The 12097-nt window shown below is 40.5% G+C and overlaps 1 protein-coding gene across 2 annotated transcripts in view; it reads right to left on the reverse strand.

Moving 5' to 3' along the window:
• RSPO2 (R-spondin 2) overlaps positions 1–12097 on the reverse strand; it is a 155826-nt gene that overhangs the window by 142397 nt on the left and 1332 nt on the right. The gene's annotated exons all lie outside the window — the stretch shown is intronic.

A 12097-nucleotide genomic window follows, 5' to 3' on the forward strand; every position in this document is an offset into this window, starting at 1 on the left:
AGAGAGAGAAAGAGAGAGAAAGAGAAACAAACAGAGAAATAGAGAGAAACAGAGAAAGAGAAAGCCTTATTCCAAACAAGGCTGATGAGAGATTCCTTTACTATACCAGAGGTGTCCCTCAAAGTGAACAATCCATTACTCACCACTCTGTCAAATATAATTCAGTAAGAAACATGTGATGATGTACCTGCATTTCCCTACCTTTCCCAAAAGTATTTTTAGAGGCAATTATGCTTTTGTAAGTGCAAGCTATTATTAATTAATTTTTGTCAAACACTTATTTATCACCCAGTCTCATAAACCTATTAAAGAAAGCAAATTATTTATATGGCATAACTCATGCTTGTTTGGCTGCATTGAAATCTAGCTTTCTAGGGGCATCTGGGTGGCTCTGTCGGTTAAGCGTCTGACTTCGGCTCAGGTCATGATCTCACGGTTTGTGAGTTTGAGCCCCGTGAGTTCGAACCCCACATTGGGCTCTGTGCTGACAGCTCACAGAGCCTGGAGCCTGCTTCAGATTCTGTGTCTCCCCCTCTCTCTGTCCCTCCCATGCTCATGCTCTATCTCTGTCTCTCAATAATAAACATTTAAAAAAAAGAAATCTAGCTTTCTTAAAATGAAGCATTCTAGAAATTGACATCAGGGTCATGTCAGAATTGAGAAATAGGCCTTTCTTTTTTAGGAATTCAGATTAAGCTTCAGTATCTATAGTATTGCAGTATTGTTTATTACAAACGTTTCAAATGATGACTCAGAGGCATGATGCAGAACCTAATGAAGTAATTTTGCTTAGTATCCGATTTAGAAAGCTAAGCGTCTTATAATTGGAGTCCATAGTTGTCAACAAGAGTTTCTATTTAAGTACCTAGTAGATGCCAGATGCATTACAGATGTGTTTGTCATGGCTCTTGCAGTATGAATGGTCCCTAGAGGTCCCTCCACACTCAGTACAGTCACCAACTTTACAACACTCTTAAGAAATACCCTCTGTTAATAAAAAGAGAAATACCTGTTATTGTTAGAAAAGGGCAATTTCCAGCGATTTAGATTTTCAAGAAAGAGGCTCTTTCATTAATGGGTAATTTCCTAAACACAGCTGGAATCTTCCTAGGAGCTTCCTTCATTTTTTTTCTAACTCCAAAAGTTGGGATACATCACATCATTTTTCCACATAACAGGCCACAAGTCTTGGAAAGGAGTGATCTTGTCCCTGCCTTTCTTCTCCTCTCTAGGTCCAGGCTCTGCCATGTCTTCAAAACTTTCCCTCAGAATTCAACAAGAGGATTACTTGAAGCTTGCCAAAGCTTTTACAATAGTTATTATTCTCTTGAGTCTCTTTCAAATCAAAATCATGTTGATCACCCATAGCGGCTGCAAAGGACTAATTTTTATTTCTGCATAAGGGAACAATTACATTGCACCAAATTCATAATTTTGGACAACTTTCAAGGGAGAACTTCCCACCCCTAGATCAATTTACAGAGTAGTATTATTTAAAGGAGAGACAAAGAAATCATTCATGATTGACAGGATTCAGTCAAGAATCACCTCAGCCACTGTATGACTTACTGATGACCAGAAGTTGCACAAACAGCTTCCCTAACTCCACAATAAACCAACCCCAACCCACTAATCATGCTCCTGGGAACCACATCTGTCCACTATCAAACAATACTGGAGTTTTAAAATTACTTAGTCACCTAATTTTAACAAAGTTTCTCTACTATACTCACCTGAAGGAAGGACAGTGACCACAGGTATCTTTCACCAGTAGAAGGAATGCTATGGATACAACAGCCCTAATTTCACTCAAAGAATTACAGATTCCAGATCCTTAAATAGAAAATTTTAAGGTGATTTTCTCAATTTATCCAACATACAGCTGTTCTCTGCCACTTCTTATCTACTTAGGAGAGCCCAGAACACCTAAGAGTTCCTCACAATTTCCCTATGAACCTGACCCTTAAACACACATACATAAACACTTCCAAAGACAAAGAACCTCTAAAAAACAAAACAAAACAAGACTCAAGCATCAAAAATTAGAATTTTTCAGAAGTATTCTTCTACCTACAAGAACGACCTCGAATGCATGACAAGTTAAAGATCAGAATTGCCTTAGTTTATATTAAGGATGGTAATCTTGGAGCCCCAGGTGCAATTCTCAATCCACTGGGCTTCCAAAGGTTTTTCATTCAGTGCAGAGTCTCCAAAGACCAATGATGGTAGTGGAAGAGAGCAACAAATACCATAGTTACCCCCAAAAGACTAAGGAGGGGTCATAGTTACCCCAAAAGTCTCTGGTGGGGGAGGTACAATGGGCACAGGATCCATCACTTTGGGATATTAACCCCACTATGACTCAACTAAACTGAAACCTGGTCTTGGAAAAAAAAGGTGTGATAAATATGCAAAGTCATAATGCTGATCTAGCAAATCCCTCAACATTAAAAGCCAGCTTTTATCTACAAGAAGGAGGTATTAGAACACAGCATGTAAGGTGAACAATGAGGGGCCAAAGGATTTTTAGATCCTGTCAGACTTTATTACATGAAGAAAGAGAACCTTTAACATTGGATTTTCAAAATAAAGATTGGACAGTTTTCAGTATTCTCAAAAAGCAAAATTGTGAGATTCATTAAAAGCCATGTATGTTCTCCATAAAGATTCAAGAATTTGGCAGACAATTAATTGGCAAGTGTTTATTTGGAGTTGGTTTTGGACAACTCCAAATTTTACCAGTTACTTGAATTTTCAGGCATGCACTCTATGGAAAACATTATTCTAAAACTCATGTTTTTAAAGTGACTGTAGAAGCTGGAAACCTCCTCTAAGTTGACACCATCTTTGTCTCACAGATCTTAAAACTAGGAGGTTGATTACGTTTGCCTTTTGGTGAGGTCTTATCAAAAAGGATTAGGGACCCAAACCAGAAATGCTCCAGTAAAGCTGAACCCTCTATTCCTTTTTCCCCTGCTCCCTTTCTGTATGAATATCAAGATGATCACAGCATCAATCTTACTGGAGAAAGCACAGCAGTTTTCCCACCTGAGCCTGCAGGAGGAAGCAAGTAAGCACACATCCCACCGAACTTCAGAGAACAAAGCACAGGAAAAGAATGCAAAGTGTGCCCTCTATCGATCAGTGAGTTTTAACCGCTGAGTGGCTGGTCGGCAAGTTGTATCCAGCGATAGGAGAGACACTAAAGCCACCGTCGTAGAAAAATATAAAATCCACTGAGCCAGCAAACACCTAACAGAAGCCCACTTGACCTCAATGGAAGTGTGTTTGCCTGGTTTTGACCAATCTGTGAGCCAGCAGCAGGATATGTAAGAATCACTTCAATGCCAGCCTGTGTCATCAGCTAGAAAATTGCAAGAGCAATTTCTAAAAACTCTATATTACCATTTTATTCATGAAGTAAAATTAGACCATATGAGAAGAGGGTTTTAACAAAACCTCTTATTCTGTGTATTTCACACTTCCACAAACTTTTTAGAAGAATGGAGAGAATTAAACATCCATTCTCTTTGAGTAAGGGATCACTAGCCAAGTAATTACTTATGGAGATAAATCTTGAGATAGTGCCTCTGATGTGCCTTCATATTGTGAAATATACATATGGCAAATGACTGGAAACCCATACCTGGAAAATAAAATTTTAGACAAAGGTATATATCAATTTGAAACAACCATTTAGCATCATGTTAATTAAGAAGGTCTACCTTTTATTACTTTAACCAATGCTTCTTTAACCTATTGAAGGAAACAGATCAACCATGGCCACGTTGAGACTCCAGTGAAAGCTTTAGCTCCTCTCTACACCCTAAAAAGGAAGGTTTTGCTCCTAATTTTCAGGGGACTCTCAAAAACCCCAGTCCCATCTCTTGACCCCAAGTTAGGAAAGCCTGCTCTAAAGAAATGTGCTAAGTATTTGGGTGCCTGGGTGGCTCAGTCAGTTAAGCATCCCACTTCATCCCAGGTCATGATCTCACAGTTCATGGGTTTGAGCCCCGTGTCAGGCTCTGTGCTGACAGCTCAGAGCCTGGAGCCTGATTCAGATTCTGTGTCTCCCTCTCTCTGTGCCTCTCACCAGCTCATGTTCTGTCTCTGACTCAAAAATAAACCGTAAAAATAATAATAGAGGTGCTAAGTAAGCTAAACTCTCTAAATGCTCTTAACAGCCTTCAAGTGATGAAAATTGAAAAGTTTTAACTACATTTTAAAGGTCTTCCCCAAGCAACTAGATGAGAAGGAAAACTACCTATAATTACTCTACATTTTAAGAGTAAAAGAATATTTAATAGTCTTTCTCTAACCTTGGTTGGTTATTCTGATTATGATGGTTTAACATATATGTGAGTACACATAAAATACATGAATACATCTACAAACACACACTGACACACCCATCTGCATGGGCACACACCTACAGACACACATATTTATTCTGGATACTGGAGTTCAAGACATAACAGGGTTCCAAAAATACACATACAAAAAACAAAGTATAATAAAAAAAATTTAGCAACACAAGTATGAAAAAAAAGGTTTTTTAAAATCAGATCACACTTATGGTCCTACCCCTCAGTTAACCCACCTATCCAGCCTTCAGTTACTTAATATTAGTTACTTTATTTGCAGAATTAGGAGTTGTAGGAAGTTCTGAGGCTTCATAAAGGTCTGTAGTTCAAAAGACTTTTGAATGGGTTCAAAGGTGATTTTTTTTAAATAGTGTTTATGTCGGACATGTATTCTGTACAGAAGAGCCATCAATTCAGGAGGACTCAATTCTAGTTCTCTCTTCCACTTAACCATTAGTTTTTAAAATCTCATTTCAGTAAGCAGTTTACTTTCCAGTTATGCTAAACTGATCTCACCTGCTCCAAATAGTGAATGGTCAATGCTCTCCTGGAAGGCACTATGCAAAAACAACCTATGGGGTCTATTGACACCTACAAATGAACTTGTTCTCTCTCTCTCTCTCTCTCTCTCTCCCCCCCCACCCACTCACACACACACACACACACACACACACACCTGTGTCTCTCATAGGTGTGTCTACATGGGTTGATTATACTCAAGTCAGAAGACAAGAATGCGGATTGAATGTTTTTCCTGCACTTTGTAGGTTATTAATAGAATTGCCTTTTAGGAAAAGAAATACTGCTTTCTTTTATTTTCCTCTAAATGATTATTCATATGGGAAAAGTGTTTTGGGAACAATTATTGGTTGACCCTCAATCTAGAAAAAAATCTTTTAAAATATGTATATTATCCTCACCCCAGGATTTCCCCTTCACTGGCCCAAACTCCTCTGCCACGTGGGATGTCTATCATTCAAATAATAAACAGGTATACAGATATACAAACAGACACTAGTGTGCTCTATGAAATTTGAAGATTATCAGAAGAGACTTCAGAGTGAGGGCTGGACTGGGGAGGCTTTTATGTATCAACGTTTTTTGTCTTTAAATGAAGAACAGCAAATGAGATTATGCCTATTATCTAATGATTCATTCAAACTTCAACTATGTGCAAATAGAGTTTTTTCAAAAAACTTCAAGTTACCAAAATTATTTCAAGGGCAGACAAAATCTTTTAGTCAAGGACTTTTTGTTCAGCCACAGCTTGTGGAGAAGCACTCTGTTAAGGCCTGCTTTGGGCATATGGAGATGAATCTCCCCAAGCTCCTCCCTAGAGGAGTTTGAAATGTGGTTACGGTAAGACATTTTGCCTAAGGAGTAATAAGAGCATGCTTTAAGAGGAGCACAGAAAGCCGAGAAAGCTAGGAGGGAATAAGATTCTGACTTCAGAAAAAGGGCAGAAAATTCCAGTGGGCTTCATAGAGGCAGTGACTTCAGCTGGGCACCACCAGATGCTCCACAACTTAAAAACCTCAAAACACATAGTATGCTTGGAAATGGAGTAATCTGGGAAAGCTTAAGCTTGTGGCACTTCCAGGGTGGTGGAAAGTTGGAAACGGGCTGTGGTTAAATGGTGAGGAAAGCCTTGAATGCAGTGTGAAAGAGGCTGGCACTTGCTCTGCTGTCAGTATGGAGACCTCGATGTTTGGGGGTTTATTAACAGAAATAAATATGAAATAACATGATCAGATGTGTGGTTGAGAAAAATTCAACATGGCAGCCTCATGAAGGATGGAGTGAAGAAGTAGTAGATGCTGGGAGATAAGGAGTCCTCAAGGGTGTGAGCTAGGAAGTATCTTTGGGAATAGAAAGGATGGGGTGGATATAAACATTTCTGAGGTACATGCACTAGACCCAATGAACTGATATAAGAGGCACTAGGGAGGGCAGAGACTGCAGTGAGGCTTCCAGCCTCGACACACAAACCTCATGAACAGAATAAGAAACACAGGCAGAGAAAACATTTGGGAGAGGGCACAGAAGAGGAGAGGAGTTGTCGAGCTTGTGTGTGCATGGAACGTCCTATCTATCCATACATGAGGGTGCATGGATTATCTATCCATATGGCAGTAGTTGGGAAGTGAGAGGGGAATATACCCTGAAGTAAAGAATATTTATATTTGTTTCTAAGTCAGAGCTGGAGTTGAAGGACTTGACATGGAAATAACAGTTGAAGATACAGGGATGGATAAAATACTCTCAAGGGAAAGAATAAAGGAAAATAAACACTGGTGTACACCTACTTTGAATGAGGGGACCAAAGAAGAGAAGTGGGTAAAATACAGGAGGCAAAACTAGAGTGTGAAGTCACTGGTCAAAGGAAGAGCCCTTCTTTGGAAAGGGGGGATTTCTCCAGAGAAATGAGTCAAAGAGGCCTGTAGTGATGTTGGCGGCATTGCAATGAGGTGAATAGAAGTACGGAGGACCATTAAGAAAAACTTTTCAATAAAATGGTGGATTGTGACTGACTGAAGGGTGAATGAAATAAAACCAGATTGTAACTGATTGAAGGGTGAATGAAACAGGACTATTAACAAGGGAATACAAGGGAATGAAGGGAAGGGTACAAGTGAGAAAAAGAAGAGATTGTAGGGGTGCCTGGGTGGCTCAGTCGGTTAAGCATCTGACTTCGGCTCAGGTCATGATCTCTCGGTCCATGAGTTTGAGCCCCATGTTGGATTCTGTGCTGATGGCTCAGAGCCTGGACCCTGCCTCAGATTCTGTGTCTCCCTCTCTCTGGCCCTCCCCTGTTCATGCTCTGTCTCTGTCTCAAAAATAAACATTAAAAAAAATTTTTTTTTAAAAGAAGAGATTGTAAAGCAAGGGAAAGAAGGAAATTAAAAATTTTAAGTTTGGGGGAAAGCAGCATGCTTGAAAAGATGACTGGCATGGACGGGTCCTAGAAGAGAGAAGAATGGGGGAGGGGCAGGCCTTGGAAAGAATAAAAGCACACTCTCCTTACTCATTCTCTCTCCTCCACTCTCATCCTGGTCCCGTCATTCAGTCTGAGAAAGAGGACAAGAGAATAACTGGGAAATAAGAGTGAAAATCCTTTTTAGTTCCGAAGACCCGATCTCCATTGTCATCCCACCCCAATCTCTTTCTCTACACACCCATGAAAACACATACACCTATACGTGTATATATCCTTTCCCTAGCACATATACAATTATATGCATTATATGTGCTCTTCAGCATTAATTAGCACCTTCCATATTTCATAAATTCTCATAATTAGCATCTTCCATATTTACTCAAGCTAAAATTATGAAAATGTGTAAATATCGACATGCAACACTGTACCTAATGACCAATCCTTGATTGTTGCAGATAATGGGAAAAAGTGATCATGACATTTTGGGGGGGGAAAAAGGGGGGAAAATTTAAAACTATTTTCATCCCAGAGCTTATTATCCCCTTTTAGCAGAGTGGTTATCATGTGTTTTATCAAATGATTTGACTGTCATTTATTTCCTACACTTAGGAGGGGTAAGGGTGCTGATCCCCAGGGGAGTAAAAAGGTTTAAAAGGCAATCAGTTGGAAGGAATGAAGTAAAATGTATCCTGGATGATCCAAAAACTGGCCAGTTCATCTCTGAATGAGTCAAGAGGTGGTTTTACATTAAGGAATTAGAAGCGTCATTTCCAACTTGTGATTTCTACAAATACTGGCTTCTACCCAAGCTGAATTTATAAGCAGATAAAGAAAGCCAGAATTAAATGGAGGCCTGGGGGGAACATCACCTATTCTGAATCGCTTCCAAATTTCAGTAGCATAACAAAATGTTGGTTGAGACACAGCCGATTTTTAACCTCTGTGCACTGGTAAGATACTAGCCAGAAAAACTCAGAATTATGCTAGAAGAACAAAACAGCCCATTAACAAAAGAGAAGTAAAGAAAGAACATATGTATATGCAAAGTTAAACATCACAGGATATTTTCTGAAATACTCTGGAACTTTAAAAAGCTAATATACAAAACATTTTAAATCTTCTTCATTTAAGTGTAGGTAAATCTATGTCCCAAGTGCCATTTGTATTTTTGAAAGAATACCAAGAGAAATAAGCTAGCATTAAAAGTACTTGTAAAACCAAGTATCTCCAATCTCTTCATCAAGTTTTTATGTAGCCCGATAACATAGAAGAGAAAATGTTTCTCACCAACCTCGATTACCAGAAACATACCACACTATTTGTGATAAACACTTCCGTTTCATAGAGGAAGCCAAATCTAATCTTAGGGAAAATGAGAGGTTATGGGAGGGAGAAGCTGGGGTTTTAGTATGGAAAATGCTAGGCAGGAAACACTTGTCTCACTCTGCCCCCTACCAACCGACCACCAGGAACACCAACTACATATCCGGGAGTCTTGCTGCTTTTAAAGAGTTGTATCAAAAAGTTTTCACAAATCCCTGATTAAAATGTAAAGAGAATGAAGGAGATAGATAATTAAGTCACTGCATTCCAACCTCAAGAAAGCTCGGAAACCGCAATAAAGTTATAATTTGTCTATCCATCTTTCGGTAAGTCAGCCTGAAATGTGGCTTAAGACCATTTCAAAGAATGAGACACATCAACACAATTTACCATATAAATAAATCATAAGTGGTTCCAAGGCAGATACAGGCAGTGGGGGCTAATAGTAGCTAATAATGACTATAGTTTTGAACAAGAGGGTGGGGTGAGGGGGCCAAGGAGTTACAACTGTTACCATGTAGACAAAACATGAGTTGTCTATCAGCTTTTCAAAATGTTGGCATGGGTCTCCTCTCTACACGATATTCATTCTCTATTGTGTTTGGGCCTAATTAAAAATTATTGTTACCAGGCCCTATGAGTGATTATCAAATACATTTTTATTTTAGGATTTTTTTTTTCTAAAGAAGAGGAAGAAAGACTGTAGGTACTGTGGTTTATGGTGATCTGTCCCACATACTAGGTTTGGCCAAAAGTAGGAAGGTTGACATTCTATTCTCTCAGTCCTCTGGCTAGATTTTGAAATAGAACATACAGTTAAATATTTGCTCTCTATTCCAAACTGGATGCAATTGATTTTAACTGACTAAATTATCTAGTCTCTGCCAAGAATTTTATTTCATTAAGAAAATGATATTATAGAGCATCTGAGATCATAGAGCAGACTAAACATAATGCCAAAGGAGTTCTGAGAGTGCTCCACAGTGAAGGTTTGATTATTTGCAGATGGAATATGGAAGAAAAAATAAAAGCATCAGCTCGCAGGCATCAGTCTAACCAATCCCGGGATCTCGGCTGCCTGCACAGTAGCACAAAGCCAAAAAAATAACTGATCTTCTAAGCCACAACACTTCTTTATGGGGGGGGGGGGGGCGGGAGGGGGAGAGAAGGTACTAATCACTTTTCTCCCTAGAAAGTAATATTTAACTGCCACTACCCAAAACAAAGGGAAAAGGGGAAATGTTGGTACACAATAGGCTCTAGCGTGTCAACTGTCACTGCTGACATGATTTGGCTAGTGGTCAGGCATTCACCAAAGAACTAATTTAAATCAATCTCCTTTGGGAAAGCCAATTGTTTGGTAGGCACAACAATTGGTGTAGAATCAATCAGTGGACATGAGATCAATTAAAACCAGCTTAAGTTTGTGAAGAGGGACAATTCACACAACCTGAGTTAGATCTCTATTCATCTCAATACACTCACAATGCAATCCCTAAGCTTTCTTGCAAAGCAGAAAAGCTACTATCACCCTGTGCTGTCTAGCCAGGCCTTCAAGTAGTTCCACTTTTAATTAAAAACACAGTACACCCTTTGTTGGCACAGATAGTGTGGTCACTTTTAAAACCCGTAGTTATTTTAGCCAGAAACTTGGAATTTGGGAAGGGACATCTGTTAAGAAAAGGCGGTGTGTGTGTTGGGGGGGGGGGGGGGCAGTGGCAAACTTTGATAAATTTTTTTTCCTTTACACCCTTACCAATTTACACGTACTTGAAAGCAGTTGAATTTTATTAAATTGAAAGGTTGGTTTGGCAAAAGTCACTATTGCACGCTTTAGAATTGGGTTTCTAAGTGTCAGCACTTGGGGACATGGAAGGTAATTGCTAGGAGATTTTGCCAAGCAGCTTTGAAATGAATAGGTTTTGCCTCAGATACCTAAGGCGGCACAGGGCCAAGTTTAGAGACGGCACGGCCGGGAAGCGCATGCAATACCACTTCTGGCCGCAGGGGTGCTGTAATGTCCTCCATCCAGCATCGCCGTGTTAAGTTCTACTAAAGCGTTCTGTTAGCATCTTCCTCCCTCGGCCACAATGAGACAGGCAGTGTGGATCAGAAAGACCTCGCGGGATTAGTAAGTCACCTAACCAACAACCTGGCATGTGCGTCTTAGGAATTTCTATATTTGCACAAAGTTTAAGCACCTCAGTTTTTTTCCGACCAAGTAGACTGCATCGTGTGCTGGTAGGTGGGGAGAAAGTCTCTCCAAACACACTTGACCACAGTGTAACCAAAAATTGCCAGATCTGCGAATAATACCTGAAAAGAAAATAGCAGGTGGAGGGAGGAGGCAGTGGGGAGGGGCGATGGAGGAGGAGATGGAAAAGGACTTTTTCAGGACGAACATCAATATTAAACTTTCATGACTTCTGGGAAGAAATTTCTCCCTAGCATTTTTATGCGCAATGGTTTCTGAAAATAAGCATTTTCCAAATGCCAGAATTGGGAAAAAGAGAAGGGGTGGCCTTTTTAAAAACCACAGATCCGTAGCGTCAACTGGAGAGCGGAGGTTATGGAAATCGCACACCACCAGTTACCCCGAGCTCTGCCCTTGGGCCCGCCAATCTCCAGTTTAATAACGTCCTAAAAAGCTATGAAAAATTAGGGCGTGAAGAGCGCTCTCCAAAATCTGGGTGCAGGACCAGAGATTCTATTAAATGGGTTCTAGACAAATCACATCACAAGTCGAGTGCGACGTTTAGATCCTGGGGTGCGAGGGCGGCGGGGGGGGGGGGGGGTCGAAATTTGTTAACTTCAAGACAAATCCTAACTGTGCCAAAGTCCAAATTGCTAGTCGAAGACAGTTCTAAGGGGCTGCTATGCACCGTCCATGCGCGGGTAATACTGTGTGTGTGTGTGTGTGTGTGTGTGTGTGTGTGTGTGTGTGTGTTGAGGCTGTGTTTAAATCCCCCAGATGACTTCATTGTGTCTAGCGGCCCTTCCCCTAAAATGCAGCTGGATTAGCTGCAGCCACAGCAGGACTCAGACAGAAATGGGCGCACAGTAAATCTGCCTGAAAGCTAGCTCTCCGAAATCTTTCTGGAGGCCTTCCCTCGCCTTCCCTGCAGCGCACACAAGCGATGAAGATTAAGGGAGCGGTTAAAAAGCCGCAAGTGAATTTCATTGAGAACATAAACGGCTACTTTTGCGGGAAGAGCAAAGTCAGCCCTGTCCCCAAAACATCAATGCCCCCGCCCCGAAACCCTGCGTACAAGTTGCTGCTCAATGCAAAAAGTTCAATAAACCATCCCATCTAGTCTTAGGTTCCAGAAATAGAGGTCAATTATTCCCTTTCCCTGTAAGTCTAGGTCCTCCACCTCGACTTGGTACCCCTCCTCAGCTTGCGCTCGCTCACTCGCCCGCCCTCCCACACACACACACACACACACACACACACACACACACACACACACAC

Source organism: Herpailurus yagouaroundi, unplaced genomic scaffold, assembly GCF_014898765.1.
Source record: "Herpailurus yagouaroundi ecotype Mexico unplaced genomic scaffold, PumYag 186, whole genome shotgun sequence".
NCBI classification, from domain to species: domain Eukaryota; kingdom Metazoa; phylum Chordata; class Mammalia; order Carnivora; family Felidae; genus Herpailurus; species Herpailurus yagouaroundi.